Source organism: Syngnathus leptorhynchus, unplaced genomic scaffold (assembly GCF_054491065.1).
Source record: "Syngnathus leptorhynchus isolate UIUO unplaced genomic scaffold, UIUO_Slep HiC_scaffold_65, whole genome shotgun sequence".
Classification (NCBI taxonomy): domain Eukaryota; kingdom Metazoa; phylum Chordata; class Actinopteri; order Syngnathiformes; family Syngnathidae; genus Syngnathus; species Syngnathus leptorhynchus.
In genome coordinates this window covers 335,001-350,756 of record NW_028232032.1, presented here as the reverse complement: position 1 = coordinate 350,756, position 15,756 = coordinate 335,001, and positions in this window count along the sequence as shown.

Sequence of the window (15,756 nt, the reverse complement as noted above, 5' to 3'; positions counted from 1 at the left end):
GTCATAACAAGCATTGTTGAAATAGATTTTGAAACCGATGAAACAAATCATGAATCAGGTACAAGGCAGAGATTTTGTGATACCCCTGAACTAGATCAACAAATCTTGACAATTAACAACGATATTGAAATGTTATCGGATGGTGCGTATAGGAGTCAAATATCAGAATTAACATCACACCTGCTATCTGCTCTAGAGGGTGTAAATGCGGTGGTATCGGGTGAGCAGAGTGCCCTCAGCCCCGATGTGCCTAATCATTTACAAAGTGTGGTAGAGGGTCTTAATAATCAAAGTGTCAATGAAGGTAGCCAAAGTCCTACACACATTTCTTCACAATTGTTAAACTTGATAACTGAATTAAATAACCACACGTATGAGAGTGTACGTTGTCTCAGTCCTAACATACCGGCTCAACTGATTGACATTATCAACGAGTTAAATGTACAGCCGCCTGACCCGACTCACGATAATCAGTCTGTGTTGAATGATGAAATAATTGATGACATGTGCGTTGAACCCTTGGCGTGTATTGATGGTAGCGACATAGCGCCGTGCCTACAAACTCGCCAACAGCCTAACAACTGCGCTGTAATAATTGATCATCAAATTGAGGGCGACATAGCGCCGTCTCAACATACGGCGTTTCAGCAACCTGACGCTACCTCTCAGCCGCTGAGTCGTGTTCAACCCGCAGGCTCGGAACCTGTCGCTACCTCTCAGCCTCTAAGCCGTGTTCAACAAGGTGGCTCGGCTGTAGTTAACAGACCCCATTTCAATAATGTTGAAGTGCGGAGACGTATAAATCCCCCCATGCAATCGGGTAGCAGGGATTTTGCTTCTTTTTACATGCATATCGAAAATAACATCGAAGGTGTTTTGGAGGAGGTAGATGACATTGCACAAACGGGGGATGCAATTCAGATTGAGATTGTGGGGGGTGGTGACGAAAGAGCACATACCTACCAGCAAATGACTGATATAGACTCTATGAGGGAGCATGTACAAAGTATGCTAGAGCGTTTAGCACAGTCTAACACAGAACTTATGCTCGATGAAGGTTTAGAATTAGTGGTACAAATATTCAAGCCTTTGCGTGGAGGTATGCGTCGCAAACTGATACAATCCACTAATGTAGAAATATTAAAGAGAAAAAAACGACATTTGTACATGACTCTTAACAAAGACAACAATCTATGCTTTGCTCTCGCGTTAGCACATCTGCTAAACAGCTCGCTAACAACAAAGCAGGCCACACAGCAGGCTCGGCTCTTACAAGAGAGTGTAGGTTTGAACTGTCACACAGCTGTAAGTCTGGCTGATGTACACAAATTCGAGAAAGCCCTCAAAAGAAAGATAGTTGTAATGTACAGAAAAGCCGACTGCCGTCCTATGACTTTTTTTGAGACTCGCTACCCCAAATCAGCCGATGATATTTTGTTTATCCTTTTACTAGAGAATCATTTCTACGGCGTTAAATCCATTGAGGGGTTTGTAGGTCATACATATTTCTGTAGACACTGCTTCAAAGGTCACGAGAATTGGGAGCAGCATCGGTGCCCGGGGCACTGTCACGTGTGTCTTGATGCGAGATGTAAACAGCTACCCTTTAAACGTGTAATCTGTTCTGATTGTAATAAGACTTGTTATAATGACGAGTGTTTTATCAAACATAAAGAGCCGCGCAAGGCGAGAAGGTCAGACATCCTCAAAACTAACTGTGACACATATAAAAAATGCATGCAATGCGGCTTGCAATATTATGTGAAACCAGGTGCTAGTCGTGTCAAGCATCATTGCCTCGCTAAAAAATGTGCTGTGTGCGGTGACGAGTTGAGGGGAGATACAATGCTTGATCCTCATCTGTGTTACATCCAACCTCTAAAAGCACAGCCTCCTTGTAGAAATGTAATATACTACGATTTTGAAACCTATGTAGATGAAGACGGGTCACTCAAACCCTTTCTTGTTTGTTGTAAATCGAATAGTATGGAGAAGCATTGGTTTGGTACCGATTGTGTCGACGGTTTTGTTAGTTTTTTCAGAAACCCTCGTTTCAAAGGTTCGACTTTTGTAGCACATAATGCTAGAGGTTTTGATTCCTACATTTTACTCAACAGAATGATCGATCTGGGTGTCAAATTTGACATTATAATGCAAGGGAGTAAGGTTCTCTCTTTTGTGGATGTTGATTTCAAATCGCGATACATAGACTCGCTCTCATTTCTGACCATGGCGCTAAGTGCGATCCCAAAGGCCCTAGGGTTTGAAGACAAATCAAAGGGGTACTTTCCACACAAATTCAGCTCGTTGGCTCATCTGAATTATGTAGGGTCTTATCCCGAGCCTTCGTCTTACGATGTTGAACGCCTGGCCCCCTCAGAGCGTGCAAAGTTCTACGAATGGTATGACAAAAACAGTATGGGGTCGTTTGATTTTGCCCAGCAGGCTGTAGCCTACTGTAAGAATGACGTGAACTTGTTATTCCAGGGTGGTGAGACATTTAGGGGTGAGTTTTTCGAAGCTACAGGTTGTGACCCCTTCAACGCTGTGACAATCGCCTCAGCCTGCATGAGTGTGTTCCGCACAAGATTCCTGAAGCCTCAAACACTGGCCATTACACCTGCAGACAACTACACGAACCAATATAAAGCTTTCTCGCAAGACGCTATCCAATATTTGCTGTGGGTCATGCACAGTCAAAATGTTCACATCAGACACGCTTTAAACGGCGGGGAAGTCAAAATAGACAACTTCTTTGTAGACGGTTATAGAGAGGTTGGAGGTGTGCGTATAGTGTATGAATATTTTGGATGCTATCACCACGGTTGTTCAGAATGCTTCGATCTTGCTAAAATATGTCCGACGACAAAACGCCCCTTTCAGGAAAGGTTCGATGCCACCCAAAAGAAAATTCGAGAACTACGTCTTAAACCGAATTTGCAACTTGTAATTATGTGGGAGCACGAATGGTTGCGAATGAAAAAGTTAGACGCGGCGACGGGCGAATTCATCAAAAAAGCTAAATTCCCATCACCGCTAAAGCCTAGACAAGCTTTGTTCGGGGGGCGGACAAACGCGTTTGTTTTAAGATATACCCCAAAACCTAACGAACGTGTGCTTTATGTTGATGTCACGTCGCTGTATCCATTTATCAATAGCACCTGTCTCTACCCCATTGATCATCCTGAAATCTTCCACAATGACTTCAAGGACCCCAGGATGTATTTCGGCTTCATCAGCGCTACAGTTAACCCACCGAGGGGGTTATATTTTCCTGTTTTGCCCTACAAATCACCTAAAGGTAAACTGCTATTCACATTATGTCGCACCTGTGGCGATGCCAACAATCAAAATACAGCCTGTGCGCACACTGATGAGCAAAGGTCATTAACGGGTGTCTGGACAACCCCTGAATTCGCCAAGGCTCTCGACCTCGGTTACACCGTTGTGAATATTTCCGAGGTATGGCATTACAGTCGAAAGAGTGACGCCATTTTTACCGACTATATGAGGACTTTTTTGAAAGGTAAACAGGAATCTTCAGGGTACCCCGCACATGTCATCAATCAGGCTGATAGAAACCAGTATATCGAGGATTATAAGACGCATCAAAATATTCAACTAGATCCTTCCAAAATTAGAGTGAATCCTGGAAAAAGGCAAGTTTCAAAACTATGTCTGAACAATCTCTGGGGTAAGTTGGCGCAGCGTGAGAACATGCCAAGCACAAAGATTGTGACAAAAACTAAGGATTTTCTCGAACTGCTTTTTTCAGGTCTGTATGACGTGACATTTATCCACTTTCTCAACAAAAAACGAGCGATGGTGCAGTATTGTTTTCGAACAAACACTGAGAAACCATTGACGAAAACTACAAATGTGGCTGCGGCGTGTTTTACAACGGCGTACGCTCGTTTGAAAATGTACGGCTATTTGGAAATGCTACAGAACCGGGTTTTGTACACTGATACGGACAGTATTATCTATACAGCTTTGCCCGGTGAAAGCGTTCTGCCTCTGGGAGACTATCTGGGTGATTTGACAGACGAGCTTTCCAACGACAGCATTGTAGATTTTGTCTCCGCAGGCCCCAAGACCTACGCATACAAACTGAGAAACAGTGGACGTGTCGTGATGAAGGTCAAAGGTATCACCCAAACACATGAAAGCGGGCAAAACATCAATTTCGATAGCATGCTTGATCTGGTTCAGGGGTACATCAACAACCAAGGCGCGTGCTCGGACGTGCTCTCTACCCCGCAACACGTCATTGTACGTGATAAAAAAGGCTTCCGATTAAAGAATGCCTCATTCAATAAGAGACTGAGGGTCGTGTACGATAAGAGACGCCTAGTCGGGCGAGGTCAGACGTTGCCTTTTGGGTTTTAACATTTTTTTTGTTTTCCATGTGTAAAAATGTCTTTGAACCAAATTGAATTTGATCCTAGATTAGAACTACCTTTTGCCTGTATAATTAGTGGCCCTAGTGGATGTGGCAAGACTTTTCTGGTGAAAAATGTTTTAGAACACACAGATCATGTCATGAGACAAAAGCCTCATAATATTGTATGGGTTTATACTTCGGCCCAACCTTTGTATGATGAAGTCAAAAGTATGAATAAAAATATTGTATTTATCAAAGGATTGCCTGAATCTTTTGACGATGAAAAGTTGTTCCCCCCGCAGCAAAACCATCTGCTGATATTGGACGATGTCATCTTTCAAGCCTCAGACAATCAGGAAGTGGTTCGAATTTTTACACAATATAGGCATCATATGAATCTAAGCGTCATCATGTTAACGCAGAACATCTTCCACCAGGGTAAATTTAGTCGTACTATAAGCCTAAACAGTAATTATCTAGTTTTGTTCAAAAATCCACGCGATAAATTGCAGGTAACTGTTCTGGCTAATCAAATCTGCCCCAACAACCGGAAGTTCTTTCTGGAATGTTTTGAAGATGCGACGAGGGATCCGTACGGCTATTTACTGGTTGATTTGACGCCTACGTGTCCAGAACAATACAGACTGCGCACAGGCATACTACACAATCAATGGCCTACTGTTTATATTCCTAAGCAATAAAAACAATGTCTAAACTGTTAAAAAGAAATGCGGCGTTACTTAAGACTCTCTTTACCTGCAAGCCGGGCGAACGCAAACATTTACTCCTCAGAGCTCCTGCCAGTTTACTAAAAGCGCTATGTGAGATTGCTTTAAATCTCCTAAAAGGCCACATACCTCTAAATTCGAAACAATACAAAAAACTTAAAAAACAAAAAAGGAATATTCGATTTCTAGCCGATAAAAAAAATACTTTAAAGAAGAAAAGAGCTGTATTGGTTCAAAAAGGTGGTTTCATTTTCCCGTTGCTGGCTGCTTTTGCTCCTGTACTCGGAAGCGTCATCGGAGGCCTCATAAATAAATAAATTAAAAAAAATGAGTTTGAAAACGGCGAATAAATTGTACCTCGTCTCCCCATACCAACTAGACAGGATGACTTGAGCGCAGCCAAACATCCTCGATACAGCTGAACGGGATTTAGATCGGCAGATGAAACAGGTGTTGGAAAATAAAAATTTAAATCAATACGAAAAAATCAAAATGTATCAAAGCCTAATGCAACGTTACAGAGGATTATTAAAACAAAAGAATGAGGAGAGTGCCCCCATCACACTGAACGTATCGCAAGATCAGATAGAACGCGCCACCCCTTCCAATCAGAACAACAACAACAACGCCACGGAGCTGACGGCGATGGAGACGAGAGAACAGGTGCACGAGGACCCGCCGGGGATGAAAACTACGCAACAGGTGCAAACGGAGGAATGGACAGGGATTCTCGACGCTATAGGATCACGACATCATCGAAACGCCGCATACGTGTTGAGAAAATTAGCATCGAACGATATAGGATGGACGCCTCGGGGCGAATTTATATTTAATGGAAATCTTATCAGAGGATCTCATATGACCGATTTGATAAAAAAGCTCGTCGTGAGCGGTAAGAAAGTAGGCGGTCCTCCTATAGGCTGGAGTGAATTTTTGGAAACATTAACCCGTCTTAATTTACCGGAATCAAGCATTTCCAACCCTTTGGCACGTTCTGACTTTAAACGTTTAAAATACGCTAGAGCTGAAGATGAAGACGTTTCCCAAGCTAAAAATGCAAACGCAAAAAACATTAAGAAAAAAAAAAGAAAGCAAGCCGCAATGGCTCAAAAATGGGTTAGTTATTAAATATGAGAAATTTGATGTATGGTGAAATAAAAAAAACGTATATTGTATATGTTAGCATAAAAACACACTTGACTCTGTAACTCTCTTTTTAAAGATGTTTTATTGAATAAAAAGAGTTTTATAAAAAACATTAACGTGACTACGTACAATGACATTTTTTAAACTTATGCAAAGAACACGATGTCTGACCCCCGCACACTCGCCGAGCCCCACGTGATTTTCGAACAAAGGAGGTAACCATTGCATCATTGTGTAGGGGGTCTGTCGTGTAGCTATCCAAAACATCCAGATAAGTTAACCCGCATCTTCGTTGACTTAAATAATAAACACAGTGATGACCGCAGGTGCTCGTCAGTTCGTGTTGTAGTTGAATGTTATGGTAAATTATACGGTTAGAATGTTTTTTCAGAAAATCCAATATACTCTTAGGGTAAAATATATGGTCGGGTTCTAAACCAAAAGGGTCAAAGAATGTGGCCGAACCGTCTTTTTCTAACGTTAACCCCAGCCAGTGTTCCCCCGGCAGATGCCTCGGGTGCGTGTTTACAATGTAGTGTCTGGGGGGTGTGTCTGTGACGTCATGCAACTCGTCTGCTGCAAAAACGCCTCCAAAGAGAGGCCCATGTTGACGCCTCATGAAACTGGTCAATTCACGCCCGTTCATCTTAATATTAATAATAATCCATCAGCACCTCTCTCTTGGCGTTGATTTCGATAATTGAATCATAAGCGGCGTAAACAATTAACGTTGTTGTGTGCGGAAGCGGATTACGAAATCGTAGATCCAGTCTGAGCACGCCGTTGTTTACTGGGGCAATGGCTCCTGAATCATCTCCGGGGTTCAGATTGAAGACAAAAAGCGAGTAACCTTGATTAAAATCATCTTGATCGATACAGAGTGGTAAATCCTTCAAAAAACGCCCCGTCGCTGTGAAAAGATTAAGGTATTCGCGTGTAGAAAGCCCCCCGCCAAAATAAGGCTGAAAAGCTTTGGACGGAATCTGTCGGCCTTCTTGCGAGAGACTTAGATATTCAATGTCGGCGTTGATAAAATTAAATGGATTTAAATCTTTTCTCCCAGCAAAACTCAAATGATTTACGAGGGCTAACACTATTTGTTTTGGCATATGTCCGAGAAACAAATTATCCTGATGACATATTCTGGAATTCTGAGCAATGGAAAACGTTTTAAGACAAATTCTCGTTAAAGGATAAATGGCATTGCCCTTGTGTAACGCTGCTTCGTGGCCAATAGCGACGGCTGGCGACACAGTTACTTTTTTCACAAATAATGTTGCCCCTAAAATCTTGAGACAGACGTCGTTGTTAGAAGCGCTCATGAGACAGAAATCATCGTTGGCTCTGGATAATTTCAAACGTAGATCCACGTGATTCAGTAGATGACGCTCGCAGAAAAATATATCGCTGTGTATGGGCCCCATAATTTGGAACTCTTGTGATTCTGCCAGTCGTAAAGCGCGCTTCCATAGTCCATCGTTGATATTGGGGCCTTCAAAAGCAATAGAGTCCATACGTCCCCTAGTATCTTTAACAAACATCCCAGCTGAGAATTGTGAATGGAGGGTATCTCTTGAAAAATTTAACAAAGTCTCAATTATTGCCCTATAGGGGTGAGTCGCACTAGATTGTGATATAAGACGGTCCCCTAGAACGACGTCAACTTGTGAAAATATGGTATTAAGAGGATAATTAATAATCCCCACAGCTTCATTCGCTGCTAGATTGCTTCCGTCTTTGTGTAATACTTTTAAACGTAAATGCAGCAATGTATCAGATAGATCGAGATATTTAGAGCCATCTCCGGGGATAAAAAATTCAATCGGGCCCGAATCTGTAATTGCCGATAAAGGAGGAATCTCCACATACTGTGTTTGATCTATTGATAATTGTGTAAGAGGTGGAGCAAAAATATCCAGCTCACTAAGACTGCATTCTTGGGAATTAAAATGTAAAAGCGACATTTTATTTATTTTATTTTTATTTTTTTAAGAGAATATGTCCGTCCTACGTCTTGGTCGCCTTTTGATGACTGGTTTGAAGTTTTTGATACTGCGTGTCTTTTTATTTATTCTCAATCTGAGGCCTGAGGGTCTTCGGCCACGACGTGAAAGAACTACAAGCCCCGCACCTCCTTGAGCGGCTTCCGGTTTACGTTTTATTTTTTCAATGACGCGGCCCGCCACATCCGTAGCAATGTTCCGCGCGGCACTTTGCAGATGCGGTCTGGCTAGGTTGAAACCTGATTTCAACATTGGAGCAACAAAACGAAATAGCTTCGCGAATATAGACCCTATCCCACGTCCGTACTGAACTGGGGCACCGTGGAAACCAGGATAGGAACCACCTATTTGACTTTCATAATATTTGACGAATCGATATAGATCGGGATGTGTCTCGAGTCTCATATTTTTCTAATGTTTCGGTCTAAAATGTAGAACTAGAACGATCTTCCCGTATTTGAAATTGATTGGTTGATTCTGGTCTGTGCGAATGCTAATATGGATGTGCTCAATGTGGCGCTTGTTTACATCTAAATAATATAACGTGTTGAAACTTCTATTTATGAGCGATCCAAATTCCCCTTCTAAAGGCAGGCTCCTTAGTAAAGGGGCGTGGGCGTCGCCAACAGTCTGATAGTGTATTACATCGGCGTAAATGAAAAGATGGTACCGCCCTCCCCTTCGATCAGCTGTCCGCGGGGCCTTTGTCCAATCTGTTTTTAATGGAAACCATTGCTCAGCCGGCAGGCCTACTAAATAAGCTAACGGTTCGTTAAATTTTAGTTCGTAGGGTTCTTTGGTGTGAAATTTAAATCTATGGGTATGTTGGTCGTATTCCACGTTTATTTTTTTGTTGGAAGCTTTCAATAACTGCGTTTTAATATCTTCAGCCAAGGAGTTGAGATCGCCATATATCTCCCCCTGCAGTTTCACCAGGGTGGGTAGGGGTGCCTCGTGAGGCTCGGTTGCTGGTTTTGTCATCTCTCTAAAGTAGAAGCCCCTTTTTTTCTCCGGTACATCTACACACGTGTTCACATATGTAATTTCACAAATAGCGACTTCCCAGGGCCCCTTTAAATCGATATTCTGGACCAATTCGACTCTAAAGTCCGTATTTGTATTATTCGGATACAAATGCATACTTGCGTTGGAGGTCAGGGTTACATAAAATCCATCCCTGACTTCACCCATCTTGATATTTTATGTGTAATGATTGGTTTTGTCATTTCAGATATCTTTAACACTGCTGGCTGCCACCCAAGAATCAAATTTCGGAGGCCATCCGACCCAGCGTATCAAAAGTTCACGCCTCCCTGAGACCGTTCGGGATTTAAGAATTTTCTGAATGCTGAAAAATGTATTTTTCTTAATTTTCACTTTTTGGAGCTCATCTGCATAGAATACGCCATCTAGCGGCTCTCCGTCGTAATCGCTGAGTTTGTAAACCTTTGGAAAACGATTGAGAATTTCTACTACAGTGAAAAACTCATCTGAGAAAGATTGTTCGTACGATTTGTCAAAGACACCCTTTATTTTGGAAATTCTAACGTTGTCTCCTACGGCGAATCTTTTTTTATCACTCTTCTGTAGAGATACGTTGCCGTACAGGTTACGGAAAACGATGTCTGTATTTTCCATAGTCACCTCATTAGGCGACATCTTAATACTACGATGAAATGAATTATTATAAGAGGATAGAAAATCTTGAATTTTGTCGACATAACGTCTTGTATTATGCGCAGTGAAAAACCGCCACATCCTGGTCTTAAGAGTCCGATTAAAACGCTCGACTGTTTGTGCTTTCAAATCCGACGCTGTGGAAAAATGGATGATTTTATGACGTTTTATTAATTTCTGGAATTGCTTGTTGAAGAATTCTGTGCCAGCGTCCGTCTGCAAACGTAGCGGGATTCCGCTGTCTGACAGAATTGATTCAAATGCTTGGCTCACACTGGCGGCTGATTTATCCTTCAGAACGCGAGCAAAAGCCTTCTTTGAGAAAATGTCAATCACGGTGAGAATATATTTCATCCCATCATTATGTGATGACAAAATTTGCATGTCACATAAATCGGCTTGTAGTTGTCTTTGAGCTCGGCGTGTGAAAACTTTGTTTCTAGAGAAAGTCAGTCTTGCAGGTTTGTGTAATGTATATGCATTTTCTCCCGCAAGGAATGATTTCACTTTCTTCAAAGTGGGTTGGTTTTTTTTACAGCTCAAGAGAGCCGCCTTGTGGAGACGTTGAGCACCACCGAAACTTGCTGGATTTTTAACATTATAATACAATTTTTTCAGACATCTTTCCTCAGCCATTGTTGCAACCGTTGTGACAAATATGGAACCCGTTCGTGGTTTTAAAATGTTTATTGAAAGGAGAAAAACAGGTAAAATTCTTTTTTTTTTTTTTGGGTTACAATATATAAAACAAACCAGGTGTTAAACGTATAATGTTTGTTCTGGTTAGAATATAATCAAACAATGCGGTATAGGAGAAACAAGGTACATTTAAAAAAAAGGTACATTATAAAAATAAAAAAGTACATTTAAAAAAAAGGTACATTATAAAAATAAAAAAGTACATTTAAAAAAAAGGCACATAGTTTTGTATTACATTTTAAGAACGTACATACGCTATCATAGACCGTATCACATGTTTTGGTACATTTGATTCGATAAGAATTTTGAATTTGTTCAATTCGGTTTTAACATCAATTGGAATATTATTGCGTATATGTACAATAATCAAATCATGGAACAATGTCATCAGAGTAAACAGGTGTGCGACAGTTATTTCACTCCATTCGTTGATAACGAGTTTCAATTTGTTAAAGACTTCTTCTAAATTTGATAAAATACACACTAGATTAGTCCAAGTAATTTCTAAAACATTTTGGGATATATGTCTTATTTTTTCCATAATATCCACCAATTTCTGGACAGAAGCGTCGTTATTAGTGTCACGCTGTATAATTACTCGTTCCAAATCCTCAGTCCAATTTTGCAAATCGTTTCTTCTCAAAGAATTACCCATTTCTCTCAACCGCGTGTCTATGAAACACAAATTCAATCGCAGAATCAGAAATTTGGGCAAACTGTTTGTAATCAATAATACAGCTTTCTAGTTTCCCGAAGATGTCTTCTTCATAGGACAGATCTAACAAAATGACATTGATGATTTTTTTAACGTCTATTTGTGGTAACTGAATATCGAGGTGCGTCAGCATTCTGTAAATAGCAGAAAAGAACTGTCTATTACATACTGATTTCATGATCTTATGGAAATTTTCGAACATATAATAATTTTCATGTTTTATGTACAGACATGTATGTCTCATCTGAGAAAGATCATCCAATTCACAAGCCAAACAATCACTTGCGGTATGTTTAAGCAGATTTTTGTGTAGTAAGAGAACTACCAACAATTTGATTCTTACATATTCAAGCGGCGACATCCATGGTAGCGCATTTTCGATTTCAAAACTGACGCTGGTTGATGACGAGGTGGATGGCAACGTTGAAGCCGCGGATGATGATGATTTCTTGCTCATCACCGACCTGGATGTTGATTTGTCGGGGTCGCTGTTCAATACTGCCCCCTTTGGTGAATTCTCGCAGTCGCTGTTCATTACTGGTCCTTCTGTTGAGGCGAGATCTGGAGGTGAAGGCTGTTTTGCAGACAGGGAGACATTATCTGCTTCAAATGGTGGAATTGCCAGCTCGGGATACCATAGCTCCGATTCCACCGGGTTGTCCAGCGTGGTGAAAGACTGTCGTCTGGCCTCCTTTGCGTGCCAGGTAGCCGGTTCCTTCAACAGACGTGTGAATCGCCGATCTGTTTTTCCCTCTTCGTCTTCTTCATCCGATGAAATTATGATGATCGATTCGGCGTATAGCAACGGTGCGAATTCTTTCAAACATTCTCGACCACAGTCATCTTTTGCAGAATCAGGATGCCGGGTCCCCGGATACGTGACGGTGCGTTCAGGGCAAATCGGTGTGGAAGTCTGCATGTCGATGTCAGCTTCATCAGAAGCACAGCCGTGGGGGAACGGCGGTGAGGATGCAGGTGAACACAAATTAATTACCTCTTCGTGGTGATGTTGTAGGCCTTTCAGAATCTTTTGTTTCGGTTCCTTGTCTGCATCTTGGAAGGTAGGCAGAAGATTTTTGGCGCATCGTTTGTCAGACATTTTTTGTCTTGAGCAGCAAGATGTTTCTTGGCGAGATTCTTTGAGGTTTGAAGGTTTGGGGGGAGCTTTTTTTTTCTTATACAGAGCAGTTGTAAACGGTCCACGCCCTCCTCCTCCTGGAGATTTAGGGGTGTGCTTGGAGTCTGGAGTAGGCGGTAGGAGATTTAGGGTTGTGCTTGGAGTCTGGAGTAGGCGGTACTTTGATTGTAGGGGGATGTAAAAATTAGAACGTATTGAAATGTTATTCAAATATTAATTTTTTTCTGACCCCCGCAATCGTGATCCACATTCTACTACACAAATACTGCTCCGTTATCATGGCAGTTAAGGGGTTAATTCTCCTCTGCCACTCTGATAAAGGGACTTGTAGAATCGTCTGAAGTACACCACACTCACTGTTGAAAACCTGAAGGCTAAGTAAAGCATCACATATTTCCCCGTCTTCCTCCTCCTCCTCGGATAGCTGAGGTGAAACTTTGAGGCGGAAAAACCAGCGGCCATTCGGTCCTAGTCTCGAAATCCAAGTTAGTGTGAGCTCCCCCTTCAGCCCCGTTTCTCCAACAAATTGGGGAAGGAGCTTTGGAAACAATTGACTGACGATGGCCCAGTCATTCGAGTTGAGGGATCCAAATCCGTGGGGCATAGTATATTTGCCATCCTCTTGCATGAAAAAGACTAGCTCGCCGATTCCGTGAAAATAATGATAACCCCAGGAAAAAGTAGGAGTTAAAGGCCATTTATTCTCAAGCTCCGTCATATTTAGAGGACTCTGTTGCAATCTTCTGACAAACATATGCTTCTTCCTAGGGGCCTGTAAAAGGCCATCTGCACCCAAGGGTGAGACGTGGACCGTCACAGGTGTTTCGCAAATCATACTTCTCAGTAGAAGGTTCAAAAATCAAGATACACAAACTCCACTCCCCAGACTCTATATACCCAACATTGCCGATCCCACCCACTTTTTGCCTTTCATCGTCACGTGTTATATTTGTGTTATATTTTCAAAGATCTTGTTTGAACATTTTTTAACTCCATTTTCTCCTCCATACACAAAATTGGACTGAGGACCAGCTAATTTCATCCCTCGGAAGGTAAGATTCATTTTTTCACCTCATACTATTATTAAAAGCTTTTTTAAACTGAAACATACCACCAAAAATATATATATGTTTCATAAAACGCATGGGGCCCACACAAACATCCACACACACACACATCCCACAGATACACGCGGCGAGGTCATAAAGCAGGGTCATACACCCCCCAACAATCTTAAGACCCAAAACATGTACAGACATATTCCCACCATCAAATAATTTAACTCAGCCACATACACACACATACAACCCAGATACAGACACACGCCGTAAAGAGCCGCGCAAGGTGAGAAGGTCAGACACTCCCAACAATCTTAAGACCCTAAACATCTACAGACATATTCCCACCACCAAAAAATAAACAAAACAAGATTTACAGATGATATAACACATATGTTCAGACTTACCCCCATCCAAAAAACAAAACAAAACAAGATTTACACTCATCCTGAGATAAATAAACTTACACACCTTACCACTCCTATCTCAGGATGAAAGTGAATGAAACACTTAAACACCCCCTACAGGACGAGGGAGGAAGCAGCAGCTCATAACATTTTTGACTTTCAACCACACACACACCACACACACATCCCACAGATACACATTCATACCAAACTCAAACCCTAACCCTAACCCATAATTCAACATTTTAAATAAATAACAACCTAACCCTATAACCTATGACCTCCCTATGACCTCCATAAACTCTATGACCTCAATAACTCTTTTTAAAAAAAAAAAAAAAAAAAAAAAAAAAATATTTAATACTTTTTTATTAAGGTCATAAATCACTACTCCATCAAACTTTGTCATAAGGGCCACCTACCATTCTCTGTCGGGCGCCGCGCGTGCGAGCGTCCGCCGGCCGCGCCGGTCCTTCCGCGAATGTCCTTTCTCAAACCCTCCGGCTTGATAGCGGCGGCACCACGGGAAGCCGTCCACACACACCGTCCGACCTCTATCCGAAAAGCCTTCCCGACCAACCGCGGTCGCGGGGGCGTCTGTCGCTCCGCATCGGGGGGGCGTATGGCTTCCGCGCTACGCGCTGCGGGCTCGGGGGGGCCGCAACGGCTGAGTCTGACTCGGCCGGGGCGCAGCTTCCCTCCCGGCAGTCAGCAATAGTGCCGATCGCGCCTGCCACCAGCCCCCTCCCCGACGGGTTCGTCGGCGCCGGCTGGCCGCCGTCCGCCTTCGTTCCCCGAGGGTTCCCAACCAGCGCCGATCCAACTCCGCATCCTGGCCGCACGCAGTGCGTGCCTCGCGCGGGTAAGTCGCCGGCGCAGCGCCGCAGCTCCCGACCCCCGCGTACGGGAATAGTTGAGGGCCTCAGCGGGCCGCACCGACCGAGTCCGACTCGGGCCGGGGCGCAGATTCCCGCTTGGGTGACCGAACGTTCTCTGCTCGGGCCGGAGGGCCGACGCCCGTCCCCCCCCCGTCGTCCCCCACGGACCGCCTCCGAGGCCACTTCGCACGGCTCATCCTCGGCTCCCTACCAATGCTTAATCGATGGGGCCGCCCGGCCGGATTCGCGCCCCCCTGTCCACCGCGAGTCTCCCCAGACTAACCCGAGTTACCGCCCAGCTCGCCTAACCTTGCACTCGCTCTGCCAAACGGTCGTGTAGTCGGCGGGCCGTCCTACGGGTCGCCCTCCCTCCCCAAACGCGCGGCGGGATAGCGGCAAGGCGGCGGCCAGCGGCGTCGGGGCGCTCGCACCGGAGAAGAGGCGTCTTACGAGGCCGGGCGCAGCTCCCTCTCGTTTACTTGCTGAGTAGCGGCGCTCGAAGGTTCCGCGGCGAGCGCGGCTCATCCCATTGAATGTCCCTGCACCAGGCTCCATCGAAGGGCCGCCCGGCCGGATTCGCACCCCCCTGTCCACCGCGAAGTCCCCTCGACTAACCCGAGTTACCGCCCAGTTCGCCTAACCTTGCATCGCCCCGCCAAACGAGCGAGTTGTCGGCCGTCCTGCGGGTCGCCACCGGCCCCAAACGTGCGGAGGGATAGCGGCAAGGCGGCGGCGGCGGCCAGCGGCGTCGGGGTCGACCTAGCACCGGAGAAGAGGTGTCTTACGAGGCCGGGCGCAGCTCCTCTCGTTTAGGGGTCCGCGAGGGTCGCATTCGAGGTTCCGCGTCCTCGGCTTCGGCTGCGCCGGGTCCAGCCCGATCCATCTCACCCCGCGGCAGCGTCAGACCACCTAGAGCCCCCGCG